The sequence below is a fragment of the Anomalospiza imberbis genome, chromosome 5, assembly GCF_031753505.1.
Source record: "Anomalospiza imberbis isolate Cuckoo-Finch-1a 21T00152 chromosome 5, ASM3175350v1, whole genome shotgun sequence".
Taxonomy (NCBI): domain Eukaryota; kingdom Metazoa; phylum Chordata; class Aves; order Passeriformes; family Viduidae; genus Anomalospiza; species Anomalospiza imberbis.
The window spans coordinates 52,705,436-52,721,227 of record NC_089685.1 but is presented as its reverse complement, the minus strand read 5'-3'; the positions used below and the strand labels follow the sequence as shown (position 1 = coordinate 52,721,227).

Sequence of the window (15,792 nt, the reverse complement as noted above, 5' to 3'; positions counted from 1 at the left end):
CCAGAACGGCGGCTTTTCACTCAGCTCCGGTTTGCCCTGCTGGCCTCGACACCGGCAGCCCCCGTCGCCTCCCTCGGGCATCCCCCTTCCCCCGGGCGGGCAGCACAGGACGCTCCATGCCCGGAGCGAGGGGCGGGCGCGGCTGCCTCGGCGGCGGGGCGGGACGGGACGGGACGGGGCGGCGCTCCCGCCGGAGGGCGGCCGGGGCCGGGGCCGGGGCCGGGGCCGGGGCCGGTGGCGGCGGGGGGCGGGCGGGAGCCCCCAGCCGCGGGTCCGCAGCCGCCAGCCCGGCGCCGGGCGCCGCCGCCGTCATGCCGGGACACGGCCCCCCCGCTCCGCTGCCGCCGCCGAGGAAGGTAGGGAGGCGCCGAGGGGAGGCTAGCGCGGCAGAGCGGGCAGAGGTGCCGCTCCAAAGAAATCCCTCATCCCCTCTTCCCCTCTTCCCTTCCGCGCCCCAGCTGGCTTTTCTCCATCCCGGCTGCAGAGGGGGAAAGCGGGGCCCGCGAGCCGAATCCCCCCGCGCTCCCGGGCACCGCCGCTTTCCCGCCGGGACGGGGACGCTGCTGCTCCCGCCGGGCTCGGGGGCCGGGCCCGCTGCCGGAGCGGGGCTCGGCCGGGGGAGAGGGGCCGAGGGGACCTGGGCAGCTGCTGAAAAGCCGACCCGAGCGGGTCGGGAGCGCTGGGGCGGAGGAGCAGCGGCAGCCCCGCCACCCAGCACGGGGCCCCTGAGTGAACTCAACTCTGCCTCGGTCTCCAGCACAAAACAGAGGAGGAAACGCTAAGCACATTCTTTGGGGGAAGCCCGGGCCCTGCTGGAGCAAACAGCCAGAGTTCTCGTTTCGGCAAAACCCTGAATCCCCGTGTGATATTCGCCCTGCACTTCTCTCTCTCTGCTCTGGTTAGCCTGCTTTCCTCGTACTTTGCCTTCGGCTGGAGGGAGCGCGCCTGCAGTTGTGGCTTATCAGGGTGGCATTTCTGACTCCCGGTGGGGATCGGTGGGAGTATTCACCTGTCCTGGGGAGAAAAACGCTTTCTTGCCTTCCCGCTCTTGTACCCAGGAATGATGAGCGCTGATGGGTTAGAGATGGAGTTGGCAGAGGGGAATGTTGTTTGGGAAGGGAACAAGGAAGAAGTTAGAGCTGGCTGCTGCTGTGCTCCCAAGGTGTCAAATGCAAACTGGGAGGTAAAACCATGCCAAGTGTATTTGGGACACTTTCTGAGGTTTTGGCTTTCTGAGTGTCCAGTAAGCATGTCTTTTGATGCTTGGTGCTGGAAAAATGATGGTCATGGGGGATTGAGGCTTTGTGACTGCTTGGATCTGCACTGGAGCCTCCTCACAGGCGCAGGGACTAAATGCTAAACATGGGCCCTTAATTCTGCTCTTTGCAAGAGCACAGCTTGTTTCCAAGGCAGGTCAGCAAATTGTTCCTGAGCCTGAGTTATTCCCAGCCACCTTTGCTCTTGCCATTTAAGTAGTTGTTTAAGTTTGTTACTTTTGGAGAAGAGCGTCTCCAGCCTGGAACTCAGCTGGGAAGATAAAGAGATGACCAGAGGGATTTCCATGGGGCTTTTATTTGCTACTGTGAGGGGAGCTGCTGGTGTTGGTGGTGGATTAAAAAGCTTTTTTCTGTGTTGGCTGCCATCTTACTGACTGCTGGTTCTTGCTGTGTGGTAGTGAGGTCCGATAATGTGTACTGGCCCTGTTTTCTGAACCACCAAAAAGGGAGTTGTTATTGCATCCTGGCAGGGGAAAGGAATGCATTTCCTCCACCCTTCTGTTGTGTTCTGAACTGTTGTCATTGGGGTAGTGTTTGTGGGGTTTGGTGCATGTTGGGTTTGGGCGGCTTTGTTTGGTTGTTGTTTGGGTTTTTTGAATAATCCAGGCAGTGTTTCAGCCTGTGAAAATGGATAACTACTATGTTGGGTCAGGCTTGGAAGCAACTGAAAACGCTAAGTATGGAAATGAGAGGAAAGCCACAGGATTTCCCAGGGTAGTAAGGCGCCTTTTTGAGAAACGGAAGAGAAAGCACTGAAAACAAAGGGCGCTGGAGCGGCCGGGGATGCAAAAAGCAGAGTAAAGATTTATTGCTCTGCTGGGACCACTCTCTGCCTGCGTGGGTGAGAAGGTTGTGCGCCGAAGCCTGGGTTGGCTTTTGGCACGTCCATATCCTAGCAGTCCACGCAGAAGATACTCCCTGTTCCTCAGCTCAGTTCCAAAGCGCAGTGTTTCTTGTAGAGCACAAGTGCGTGTGGAGTGTCCCAAAGTGCTGCTTTCGGTGCTGCCCCCAGCTCTCTGCCTTGGGAAAGCTTTTAGGACGTTTTGTCTGCACAGACAACCTCTGTGTGTGCTTGCTGTTCTCCAGAAACAAGAAGATCATTTAGATCCTTTGTCAGACACTTACAATAGGCTTGTCTTTCTCCCATGCCTGGTGTATTTACATGTTAGAAATGTTCATTTTGACAAGGAGACAATAAATGAAGACCCCATAAGCTGTGTTTTTCAGAGATGATCTTAATCCAGGAGTAGCTTTTCCAACGAGTTATTCTTAAAATCAGCCATGACAACTAATTCATACAGACAGGACTTAAAATCTCTTATTTTGCTGGGCACTCTGGGAGCACAGAAGCAAGCTCGATCCTTCCCCAAGTTAAGGAAATTTGCTGATGAAATCATCACACAACAGAGCCAGTCTCTTAAAGATGGAGAGATGCTGGGCATTTCAGAAGTGTCTGATAAGTGCTGTGTTCTTTTGGATCCCCTGAATGCATCATTCAAAGCAGCTGGTTCTCCCTTCCTTTTGTAACACCTGACATTTATTTCCTGACTGGAACTGTGGGGAAGCTGCTCCTTCCTAAGTGGAGGCCAGGCCAAGGGGAGAAAAGGCTGTGTAGCTCACCCTTAAACCCATGAGAGTGGAGAAGAACCTGTCTTAAACTCTTGTTGAAGCCAGTTAATTGTGATGATTCAGAGCTGGGGTGCAAGCTCTTTAGGGAAGCATTTTTCAGCGGAAGGATTTAAGTACTAGTGGCTGATACGTCTGTTGGCAGGATCCCAAGAGCTGGCTGGAAGAGGCCTCTACTATGAAAGAAATGCTGAAATAGGACTTTTAATGCACTTGCATAGCAGTTCCTCACAGGCTGAGAAGACTCTCCCGAGGGAAGGAGGGAGTGGGATGGAGCTGGAAAGAAATTTCTTGTTTCATTCAAGTCCTGACACTAAATGAGTGATGCTGGCTTTGCTTAGATACAGCTCAAATAACATTGTGTCTGAGGTATCTGTGAGCACTGTTTTACAGCACAAAGCAGGAAAAGAGACACTGCTTTCTTGACTGTAGCTCTGAAGTGCAGTGGAAAGGCCAATAGTACATTGATCTTGCTTATGGGATTTTTTTTTTCTGCTCTTCACCTTGGAGATGCTTTATCAGCTCCTGGAAGTTGAAGCAAAGGCTGACATGTGAGGATATGCATGGTGTGTGGGGGTGGCTTCAGCCCAGGTTTTAGTGAAGATGACCATATGACTGAGCTCCCAGCTTCATGAAGGCTGTGCTTTAGAAATGCTGTTGAAATGGCTGTGCTACGTTGAAATGTGGCTTCTGCAGGGCCCTTGGCTGACCTTGAAGTGGGTGCCTAAGACAGTCTAGAATCCCTGGAGTCTCTGACCTCTGCATCCTGGGATTTCAACCAAGGCCTGTGTCCTCTGGTGGAAGCTTAGCACAGAGCAGGCTGAGGATCAGTTCAAGGTTGATATAAAGCACTAAAAGGCATCAGCACTGTTTTACATAAATAAATACTTAAGGTCCTATAGGCTGGCCCTGTTCAAGACCTCTCCCAGCCTTTACATGGTTCACCACCCAATTGGGTCAAGGTGCTCTGTGGACATGGGACTGATGAGGTGAAAGTCATCAATCCCCAGGCCTTTCCTGGTGAAAGCAGTGGATGTGAGTCTTCACCAGTTTGTCTTCAGTGAGTTGGGAGCTCAGTGGGAACTCGTGGCAGCAAGACACCTTTGGGGCTCTGCCATCATGCTGGTCCAGTCCCTGCTGTGCTGAGACAGCTCTGAGCACCTCTGAACCCCATGATGTGGTTCCAGCCTGTCATCCTTGGAGCTGCTCACAGGGACTGTGTTCTTGGGATAATCCTGGCATGATGGCTGGGGTGTTCCTGTGCTGAAACCCCCTGAGTTCACACTGCTCGGAGGCAAATACATTGCCTAAGCATTTACTGGGCAAATGTGGGATGCTGTGTGTGTGCAACAAAAACCCCAAAATGGGGCTCATGGGAAATCTTCCTTGCAAGAAGTTTGAAACACTGTGACTCCTTTCTTTAATGCAGATAACATCTATTGAGGACATAATTTCTGTGTTTTTTGAAAATAGTACTGTCCCATGATAAAGCTGAAGGAAGTCAAGCATAGTTGGAAGGGCAGAGGCTTGAAAGAGTCATGTCCTGCTGGAATGAGCGCTGTGAGTGCTGGTATAATCTTCATTCTTTGCTTCAGTGCTTTTTCCCCTCCCCAGGTTAGGGAAACCAGCTGCAGCTGGCATACTGTTACTTTCAAGGATTTAGCAAAGCAGATGCAAGAGTTAGTGGTGATTTAAGGTCAGTTTTTACTGACTAAACTTGTTAGGAGCTAGCACACCTCTGAGGCCTTCTTAGGGCAAGATTGTCATCCCAGTGCTGACTGCCAGTCAGGTTTGCTTGGGGTCTTCTGGTTTCCTTGTTTTTAATGGCTGGCACAAACAAGAATTTGGCTTGACTGTTACCTGCATGTGCTGCTACACATGATCTTTGCTGAATGTGAGATGTATCTGTGTCTGCCTTCTAACAAGCAATTTCTTGGCTGGGATAAAAGCTTGGGCTGCTCACTGGGAGCAGGAGGGCTGGGAGGAGAGATGTTTGCGCTGCAGCCAAGCTGCCGTGTCCAGCCCGGGCGGGACTTGCTGGTCCTCAGTGCCCCTGCACTGCAGACAGAGCTCTGGCTCAGCCCTGTGCTCCTGGGCTGGGAACTGGCAGTGTTTACATGATGAAAGGGAGCAGAAGATGGCTTTTCCTGAACTCTGCCTTTGCCCATACATGTGCTGGCCCAGGGCCAGGATGGAAACTCTGTCCTCATGAGCGGAGAGAGGGAGATGGGAGGAGCAAGAGATGAAGAGGGGCCCAGAAGCAGAGGGAGTTAAAATACAAACACCAACTCACAGAGAGAAAAGCCTGTAACAGATGGCCCTGGCCATCCCCTGGGCTCTCCATGCAGTTGGCTCCACGTGCAGTGCTGACAAGATCTCCTCTAGAAGCGCGAGTAAGGGGCCTGGACCATTTTGGGATGTGTGGTGGAAGATCAGAGTAAAAGGCAAAAGGAAGCTAGACAGGTAAGCCAGCTGTGGTTCAGCCCTCTCTGTGATGCCTGAAGTGGACTCTGGGACTTGCTGCTACTGATGTCGCAGTGCCACTAATGCTGTGCCACTAAAAAGGCAGGTGCTGCCGTGTGAGCCGTTGTAGGAGCACTGCTTTGTTTTCAAGTGTGGCATCTTTTAACTGTGGCCAGTCCTGCCTCCTCTGTAAAACAGCATTGCAAAAGCTGGTGGAGGTTTGTTCCACTGCTCTCATTCCCTGTAGAATATGTACAGCAGAGAGCTGTTGATCTGAATGGAGCCCAGTGTAAAGATAGATTCTGCCAGGAGGTGCTGGCAACTGTAATTTCCAATGCCCATCTCCTCATCAGGCATCATGGTAAGTAATCAGATTGGCTGAACAGTTCAGCATGTGGGGTGCTGACCTTGCTTGGAAAGGCTTTGCCTTGGTGGGATATCTGTGCCTGGCAGAAAAGCTGGTCTTGGACAAGCACTCACAAAAGCTTTGCTCTGAGCTCATTTGAAAATCTGGCCCAGACACTTAAAATGTCAAGAGCTGATGATGGTTAAGGGGCAGCTTGAGTGGGAAAAGGTGCCACCTCACTTGGAAATGGCTGAAAGAGTTCTGGATGAGATCCTGCCAGACCTTGAGACTCCTGATCCTACAGATACCAGAGAGCAGATGGCTCCTGGCCAAGTTCAACCACATAAGTTGGGTTTCCAGAAACGTTTTGGGGACTCTGGCAACTCACAGGATAGACTGTTTCAGGGAGCAAGACTTGCTGTTTCTTGGTAAGCAGAATAACTTTAAATGGCTAGATGCTCTGTGTTTTAATTAGATTTCCCTTTGGGAATAAAAGTGGTGAAGTGTTTCTGTGATCCTGCTACATTTAAATACTCTGTACTGTGCCCCCAGTCTGGCAAACCGTTTAGGCAGACATGTAGGTCACGTGCATGCTTCAGTCCACCCATCCGAGTGCTCTGGCTCCCAGTGCAGTACATCATTCCTGCTCTGGGAAGTTTGGAGCTGGACTTCACACAGTATGATTGAAGACAGTGATGATATGCTTCGAGCATAGACTTAAAATCAAGCACGTGCTTAGGTGTTCTCCTCATCGCAAGCGGTCTCTCACTCGCCCATTGTACTCTGTAGAATCATTTTATATTAGCAGCGCCCTTGAACGTGGATTTCCTCTTCTTAGCCTGCAAGGCCTCTTGCCAAGTGCTTGCTGATAAGCCCTGTCACTGTGAGCAGTTCAGGTGAGCTGCTGTCACAGGCTTGGTATTTTGGAAGCATTGTGGATAGGCATGCATGTGTGACTGATTAAATCAACCCATCGGGGTGTCATCTGGAGAGGAACAAATGCTGAGCTTGCTCTGCAGGCTGGGGGGAGGATGAGATCCCCCTCTAGTTTTTGCTGAAAGCTTTTCCCCTCTGCAGATGTGCAGCTGCTCTCGTTCTCTGCCAAAAGGCGGCCGTGACTTTCCGAGCTGGGGAACGTGCACACATCTGTTTGCAGAGGAGAGCAGCACAGGGGCTCGGGTCTCCTGTCCCAGGGGATTATGTTCTCGTGATAGATAGTGCTGACTGTCATGGAGGGAAATGGCAAATTTCACGGGACACTGAGGGGGCACTTCATAAATATGAGTTTGCTTGCCAGTGTCAGCCAAACGCCACCTTTCTAAATTAAAAAGGAGAGAGCTCCCAGAGACTTTTCAGACTATTGGAGATTTCTCTTTAAAAACATTAAGCCCCTGCAGAAGATGTGTGTTTCCTACATACAAAAATACAATGTGTTTCAGCTGCAAAGGATGCTGTGCTCCCAAAGGCTTCACAGGACTTTTGGGTAAGAGTTGAGTCTTGGGTTATCCAGAGCTCAAGAGTGGCTTACTAGCAAAGGGAAATAAATGCCCCTTACTAAAACTGAGAAGGTAGTCTCTGCATCAGCACATGTAGCACTTCAAAAATCAACATCTGGCCAAAACTAGACCCTGGAGCATCCTCCACAATATACTGGTCCATGAGAATTTTTTCCTTGAATTCAGAGAGCTTGGGACTAAGTAACTGAGAATCTGGTTTTCTCTGCCTTGACATGCTGGGCTGCATGTACAGCAATCCCTAGTCAAATTCTACAAGACAATTTGTTACTGTAAAGAAATGTGAAAGCTATTGAGCTTTTTCCAGATGATGTCAGAAGCCCTGATCTATCTGGCTTTTGTTTCTCAGCTTTGTCAAACTCTGAGAGAAGCCTGAGAGGTTTCCTACTGGGAAACCAACACATGGTAACTGTTTTTGCATCAGATTTCTGTTTCTGTCCCCTGAGATTTCTGTGAGTGACTCCATGTTGAGGTTTTGCCATGGTGTCACCTCTCACATAACAATCCTGTACTTGTGGTGGTGAAGGATACTGACAGCTATTGCTGCTTAGTCTGTGCTAACCTTTCCCCATCAGTATCCTCTTGTTTGCACAGTAGGAAACTTTCCTTATAGAATGATTTAGCTTACTCAAATTCAGTGGGAAACCAAGGTTTTTCCCCTGTTAAATTCATAGATTCCTCCACTAGTCAAAGACAATTTTGGGTATGTTTCAAGGAAAATTAGGATCACCTCTAAAAGGCACAAATTTCATAAAATGTTGTCAGAATTTGATGAGGTGGTTTTCTGGTTGCTTGGGTTTTTTTAATAACCTATTCTGACATGTAATATATTGCTTCAGTTCCACTTGCTTAATGTTTGTTTGCATGGGCTAAAATAATTTTTCTCATCCAAAGCAATCTGGAAACATTATCAGAAACAGAAACTTGGCATTTTAGAGCAGTGAAGGAATTCAGCTGACCAGCAACCACTGCAGGAATACAAATTCTATCTTTTTCTGTCCTTCAAACCAGTGTTCCCAGATGTCTAACCCAGTCCCTCTTGCCATTCATATTCAAGGCAGCCTTTCATTAGAATTTTATCATTATTATTGATTTTATTATTATTACTATTGTTTTATTAATAATAGAATAAACTATTTATAACAAAATAATAGTAGACTAGACTGAGTTTGGAAGGGGCCCACAGGGATCATCTTGCCAAGGTGCCTGACCACTTCAGGGCAAAAGTTAAAGTATATTATTAAGGGCATTGACTAAATGCCTTTTACACACTCACAGATGTGGAACACTGTCCACCTCTAGGAAATCTGTTCCAATGTTTGGCCACCCTCTTGGTAAAGAAATGCATCCAAATGTCCAGTCTGAACCTCCCCTGCTGCAGCTTTGAACCATTCCCGTGTGTGCTATCACTGGGTAGCAGGGAGAAGGGCTGGGCATCTCCCTCTGCACTTCCCCTGCTCAGGAGCTGTAGAGAGCCATGAGGGGTGTTTTATTTTTACTTCAGGCTCCTGACCAAGATCTGCTTTTTGAAAAATCAAACCTGACCACTGAGTTTGTTTTCTTTCTCTCCCTCTTTCTCTCCCTCTTTCTCTCCCTCTTTCTCTCCCTCTTTCTCTCCCTCTTTCTCTCCCTCTTTCTCTCCCTCTTTCTCTCCCTCTTTCTCTCTCTCTCCCTGTCTCTCTTTCTTTTTCTCTCTTTCTCTCTATCTCTTTCCCTGGAAACAGGTAATCACCAACCCATTCTTTTTTCCTGACACACTTCAGCACATCAGCTGTTTCACTGTCTCTGTTGCACATATAACTTTTTTTTTTTTAACATGTCAACAACGGGGTATTTTTAATGTAGGAGATTTTGGTATGATTTGCTGTGAAATCTTTGTATGCAGAATTAAGCAGAAGAATGTATAATGGACCTTTTCTTAAGCAGCAGTTTCACAGAGTCAGCATGACTTGGTGGTGCAGTGATGAAGCACAGTGAGAGGTGTGTGTCTGAGGTTACCCAGAACAAGGTGATGTCACTGTCATTGCTCCATTAACTTCAGCTGAGCAATGACCTCAAAGTGAGGTTAGGAGTTTTTTGATGCTTTGGAAGAAACCTTGTGGTATAGGTTTTTTCAGTTTCATGATGGAATAAAAAAAAAAAAATTATAACTAACTACTTGGAGAAAGGTGGCAGGGTAGCCCCATCTATTTTCTTCTCTCCTTTTTTCCCTTCAATAAAATAAATAGGAAGGAGAGAAAGCCTAAATAGTATTTCAGCTCCTTGTAAAGGGAGGGTTTAACACACACCCCCTCAATTTAGCTAAATTTTGGTAAGTAATGTAATTTCACAGTACAGAACCTGACTCTTGTAAGCTTCCTTCAGATTACCTCAGATGTTTTCTTGCAAGTTTCTCTCTGTTAGGTTTGGGGTTTTTTGGGGGCATACTGAATTTAGATCAAACTTGGCCAAAATTATTTAAGTTATTCAGAAACCATAAGTAATTTACTCATCCAGCAACACTTAAATCTGTTTGTGATTCATGCAAATTGAGTTGCTGAGATCATGCAGCTGCATTTCAAGTATGTGAGTGCATCTTGACCAGATAAGTTATTTTCTGGAGCATTTCTGATCAGGTAAAAGAAACAGGCACTTCTGCACTGTGGTTCAGAGTTTGTGAGATGCCACTTCAGGAGGAGAGAGTACTTTTAGAGCACAAATCACCTCTTGAGAGTATTCTTAGTTTTATATGATAATTATATTTGCAAACACTGTGTATCTCTAATATTCTTTTTGCTCAGGAAGGCATATAAGCAAAGATAACTTCTTGCTAACCTATTTTCAGGGCTGAAATGATTACTTATCATTTTAATATGAATGCAGTGAACCCATTTAGGGAAGATTTTTATTAAGTAGATGCTATGCAGTCTGAACATTTGAGTTATTACATGCTGAAGAGATGGGAAGAAGAATGCCTATTTGAATGCCAAACATTTTTCTTACCAACCAAGAAGTAAATCAAGTACAGTATTACTTAAGCTCTTCTTGTTCCTCTTCTAATAGAAGAAAATGTTTGGGGAATTTCCCCCTAAAAGATCAAGTTTAGGTTTAGTTTTCCAGTTATGTGTCTGTAGGCATTCTCTTTTCAGTAAAGAAAATACAGCTGTTATCAAATATCCATTGTGTTCAACTGCAGATAACTGAGGCAGCATTGGGGAGCTTCTACATTTGTATAAAGAACATGGTTCTGGTGAGGAATATCTAAAAGAATATAATTCAGAAGAGGGGAGATTTTGATTAAATGTGTAGGAGGAAATTCCTTATTGTGAGGCTGGTGAGGTACTGCAAGAGGATGACCCGTCCCTGGAAATGTTCAGTGCCAGGCTGGATGGGGCTTTAAGCAGCCTGATCTAGTGAAAGTTGTCCCTGTCCATGGCTGAGGGATTGGAACCAGATGATTCTTAAGGTTCCTTCCAACCCAAAGCCTTCTGTGATCTAACTGGCCTGTTCATAGAGTGTTTAATCTGTGGAAAATGTGCATTTGCTGCAATCTCCGTCTTCTACAGAGAGAGAAAAACAACATTTACAGACAGACCTCTTTCCTGAGCCAGATCTTGAAAGCTGACTGTGTAATGCTGATGCTTTTGGGACACTGGGGATGGGAAATTCACAAAGGAACTTGCAAATCATCAGGGTGTTATACCAGGTGGGTCACTCTAGTGCTGGCCCTCTACTGTGGGAGACCTCATCTCTTGCCCTGCAGGAAACCCTTCTATCCTTTTAACATCACATGAGAACATCTAAGAGTTGTCCCATCCCATCCAAAGAGACTTTTATGGACTTGAGCAGGGGCGGCTGTGCTTGTGTTTCTGTAGGTACCTCTCTGTTGGGGCTGAGCAGAAGTGAGGTGAATGTGGAGGGTGAAGTGGAAGACACACCATAAGCACTGCAGTCACCTTCAGTGCAGCTGGGATTTCCCCTTGCAGTGGACTGGAAATGGCATCTTTATGAGCATTTAAGATGAAAGGAGATGATGTTTATTGAATAACTCAGGGGACAGGGCTTCTGCAAAGGGTTTAACTCCAGAAGATTCCTACTTTGATATTTTGTTCTGGGTCCTGTAAAACGTGCCCTTGTGAAATGCAGTCGGTGCTTTGCAGTAATGAGTTTTTCCTGTGCACAATAAACAGTATCAGAGCCCAGTCCAGCACAACATCCAAACATCTTGGGTGGAGTATGCCCTAGTGGATACCCTGGAATACAAAACTTGGATGCACATTCTCTGGGTTGGAAGCTTATGTATAAATAGCTCTGCTTCAGTTGTGAGATAAGGGCTGATGGAGACAATTGTACATGGGTGCTCTGCTTTTGCTCCATTAGTGATGTATGTGAAAGAAAGTAAACAATGGAAATTAAAGTCCTTTATGTATGTATTGGCTTTAGCACATCCCTTGGAAGAGAGTAGTGAACAATATGTGCTTGTTTGATAACTCTCCACTTTCTAGGTTTTCTGCTGCAAGAAGCCCAAAGGAGCACTTCAGCAAAGGAAAAAAAAACAAATCTCCCAAATAAATACTTCCAGTATTTCTCACTTTTCTTTAGTTGGTTGATTTTTGATTTAGTTATGAAATACCTTTAAGCTTTTCAAAAAATTGCACCCTGATCTCTGAAAGTGGAATGAACTTGGGAAGAAAATATTTTCCTTTTCTAATAGTGAAAATTTACAACACTCATCAGTATCTGCTAAGGCAGCATTATTGGTGGATTCATGGCCTCCCTAATAGCTTCCATGGAGCTGTTGAAGTCTGTTAGGCACTGTAGAATGACTAGGGACAAAAGACAGTGGAAATTACTTAGGGATAGCATAATTATATATCTTGCTTTGGCAGCTATTTTTACTGCTTCCTTGCTGATCAGTTGGAGGAAGGCAAAAGAGTATCACTTGGGGAGGAAAATGTCTAGTAATAATGTTTTGAAAGATACTTTTTGTTGTTTTTTTTCCACAGAGAAAATGAGGGCGATTACTCACTTTTACAGTAATTCATGATCTGTTATCATAGGATAATTCAGATTTGGAGGGATTACAGGAGGCCTGTACTCCAGCCTCCTTCTCAGATAGGTTCAGGTCTGAGCTCAGATTGCTCAGGGCTTTGGTTGGGTCTTGAAAACCTCTAGTAATGGAGACAGCAGGGCTATTCCAGAGCTCTGTCTTCCTCATGGTGAAAAAAGCTCTTTTATCCCCGTAGTGAAAAAAAGACTTTTCCTTAAATCAAGTCTCTATGTTCCCTCTCATCTTGTCTCTCATCCCACCAAGAGAAAAACAACCAAGGAATTTGCTTCAGGTCACACACTGTGCTACACCAGTGGTTTTGTTTTTATGAGGAAAAAAAAAGAAAAAGATTAAAAAGTCACAACAGAATGTGGAAACCTGTGTCATGTCTCTGAAAGGGACGGGGCACACAGGTGTCAGTTCAGGTCTGGCCTGAATGTGCTTAGGTTTACAGCATCGCTGTGTCAGTCTCTCCTCCAAGCTGCCAGATGTGAGGAAGCTCTTTAGACATATGTAGAGTAATTATTTCTTCTGGAAGTTCCCTTTTCAGGGGTGTGATCTGTTATCTGAGACATCTCCCACATTAGCAAACTCTGCCAGCCCTTTGGAGCTGGATCTGGCGCCTGGTGAGCAGCAGAGTTTGCGTAGGTGCACGAAGGTGCAGAGAAATGTGCTCTTGATTTTCCCAGCCATACCCAGACCTGTCTCCTGTTGCAGTCAGCGAAAAAGGAATGTGTGCTTACAATTCTTTGAAAATGTTAGCTGCTTCTACAGTCACGGAATCATTTAGATTGGCAGAGACCTCCAAGATCATGGAGTCCCACCATTAACCTAAAGCTGCCAAGTCAGCCACCACACCATGTCCCTAAGCGCCACGTGAATACAATGTGGAGCTAACTCAGTCAAAGCTGGGACTTATTTGGGAGTTAAAATAAGGAGATGGAATTGCAAGTGTAAGTGCAAGCCTAGTAGGAACGTTTGTTTAAAAAAAAAAAAAAATCAGATCCTCGATTGTGAAAATGTGTCTTAAACTTCAAAGTCGTGTAGTCACTTGAGAAAATTTTGTCCTTCTCTATTTTATTTCTTTCTTTCCCTGTGGCTTTTCTACCACAAAAAGTGGCAGAAGAATGTGCCACCAAGCCATCATGATATTTTGCCAGCATTTTTGCCTGACAGTACCAGGAGATCAGATCTTTTCTCCCCTCTCTTACAAAGTGTATGATCAGAAGCTCTGCTGGAGCCCTGGGGCACAGTGTGGGGATGGTTACCGGCACCACCCTCCTCCCTATGCTCTGCCGTGTGCTGGGGCTCTGCTGGGGCTGGGGAGCCTTGGAAGAGCAAAGAGTCGTTCCTCGCGTTGTTTTGTGCTCAGGTGGCCAAATTCCTGGTTATGGAGAGGGTGTGGGCGGACAAGCAACACAGTGATGTGAGTTGATTTTCTCTCTGTGATGCTTTCTTGTCAGTGCTGGGAAACCCTTGTGCTGGTTTCCATCGCCCTCCGAACCCCCTCCTGTGCCCGGGATCGCCCTGCGAGGGAGAAAGTATCAAACCGCATGTGAAAGGGTGGAGGAGGAAGAGCGATTTTTCCCTAGGATTTGGGGGTTTTGGTATGGCTTTTTTCCTCGCTTTTATTGGCCGTGAGTGCAATGACCGCTTAACCACAGGGACCGGGCCGGCTCCCTCCCCCACGCTTCCTCTCCCTGGCAAAGCTAAGTCGCTCAGATTTCCTCCCAGCACGGGCGGATGGCGGCTCTCAGCTACATTCCTCTCCATACGAAAGGAAAGGGAAAAGTGCTCTCTGCACGGGCAGATGGCCGACTGTTTCCTGGCAGCTCCGCTCCACTGTCCTTTTTCCCATTGTCCCGACACAAACACACGCACACATGCACGCACACGCCCACCGAGAGCGGCTTTCCTCCTGGAAAAATAAATAAATGCAAACCCTCCTTGCAGAGGTTTCTTCCTCCTTGGAGCTGTGAGAGCTTCCTCCTGGTGATGGCCAAATCTTGGGCAGCTGACGTGCTGCCTGGCCCTGCTCTCCGCTCAGGAAGGCTGAGCGAGGGGATGATGTGCTGGGCTGTGGTTGGAAGGTTTCCATAAAGAATACGGTTTGCCATAAACAGGTTCTGCCTTTGTGATGGCCTAGATACGTGGGAGAGCGAGGGTCGGAGCAAGGAGGAGGTTGAAGGAGACAGAGGGAACTGAAAATCAAGCAGTGGGTGACTCTTTGCTTGAGCTCAGAAGGTGATGCTTGACGGAGACAGACTGTAGTGGAAGGTCATGGACTTGGGGTGGGTACGGGAAGGGCTCATGGAGCATGCAGATGGTGCCCCAAGGTTGTGGTGATGGACGCTTCAGGAAGCTGTGTGCTAAATCCTCATCAGGAGGGATGAGAGTCAGCATCCTGCAGGGTGAAGGCCACCAAAGGAGAGATTTGCTGAGGCTCCATTTGTCTCCCTGATGATAACTTATTTTGGAAGAAGTTGAGGTTCTTCATTTTAATGCTCTCATTTCCTTTCTGAATGTGAGACAATTTGTCTTCCTGCCAGGAAACTCTTTGCAGAGTTGCTCCTCAAAAGGACCTCTTTGGGTCCCATTTATGTTAGAATAGCAGAGATTATCTCACCACATCAAAAATGAATTCCAGTGTGGTTCATGAGCTGAACACTATTTTTTAGTGACAGGTTGTTTCCTATGCTGTCAAATGTTTGGGTTTCTTATAAGCATAATAACCCTGAACTCTTTCCAATTCTTTTACACTGGAAGTGATTTACTGGTGTAGTAGGACTGGTATGTTTCTAACACAGCACACCAGTTAAAGGAGGGAAAAGCACCTACATCACCTAGCCGCACTGGTAGAAATGAGTATTTGCCAATTTCTTTTTGACTTTGTTGGGACCTGAAGCCAGTTCCACTGTATCTGGTGGAATCTTGTTTTCTTGTATGGCTGATAGATGATTCTGCTGGCAGATGTGTGCTTGTGTGAATCTGGTCCATATTTATTTTGTTTTATTCTGTATTGACCACAGTCATTTTCTCTGTGTGTAGTTTCAAAGCCAAACAAACCAGGTATGGATCACCATCTCCACTGATGTAATCTGCAGGCAAGGACACACCACCAGTGTCTTCTTCAGCCTTGACTTCAAGTAAATGAATTTTCATTTTTTAGGTTGCAAAGCAAAAGCGAATATTATCACCCCATCAAAGGGGATGAGCAACCCCCCTGTGCGCACACAAATGCTCACACAAGACCTTCAACACAGGGAGAGTAATGGCAGGAGCTGCCCCAGAAGGGGTGTCCTCTACTCTTGCCCTCACTTCCCGGGGTCTTGGTTTCCTCATCTGGAATTACAGGGTTTTTTTCAATCTTTTTTTCATTACTTCCTTCTAGAAAGCATAGCCTGAAACACATAATTCTATTAAGCATTGCAATCATTTTAGCAGCCAGATTGGAAAATACTGAATCATTCTCTTCCTTTCCACGTGAATTTTTTCTTACTGTTTGTTAAGCTACCTGCAGGAGTTAAGACTCATCAT

At 46.8% G+C, this 15,792-nt stretch overlaps 1 protein-coding gene across 4 annotated transcripts in view; it reads left to right on the top strand.

Moving 5' to 3' along the window:
* Positions 1-210: 210 nt before the first annotated feature.
* DENND2A (DENN domain containing 2A) overlaps positions 211-15,792 on the top strand; it is a 57,346-nt gene continuing 41,764 nt past the window's right edge. For 3 of the 4 annotated variants that reach the window (XM_068190813.1, XM_068190809.1, XM_068190814.1), the window contains exon 1: positions 211-356. The gene's annotated coding sequence lies outside the window, so the exon portion shown is untranslated. Of the gene's footprint in view, positions 357-5,242; positions 5,367-15,792 lie in introns of those variants that run through there. The other variant, XM_068190810.1, reaches the window with a different exon arrangement.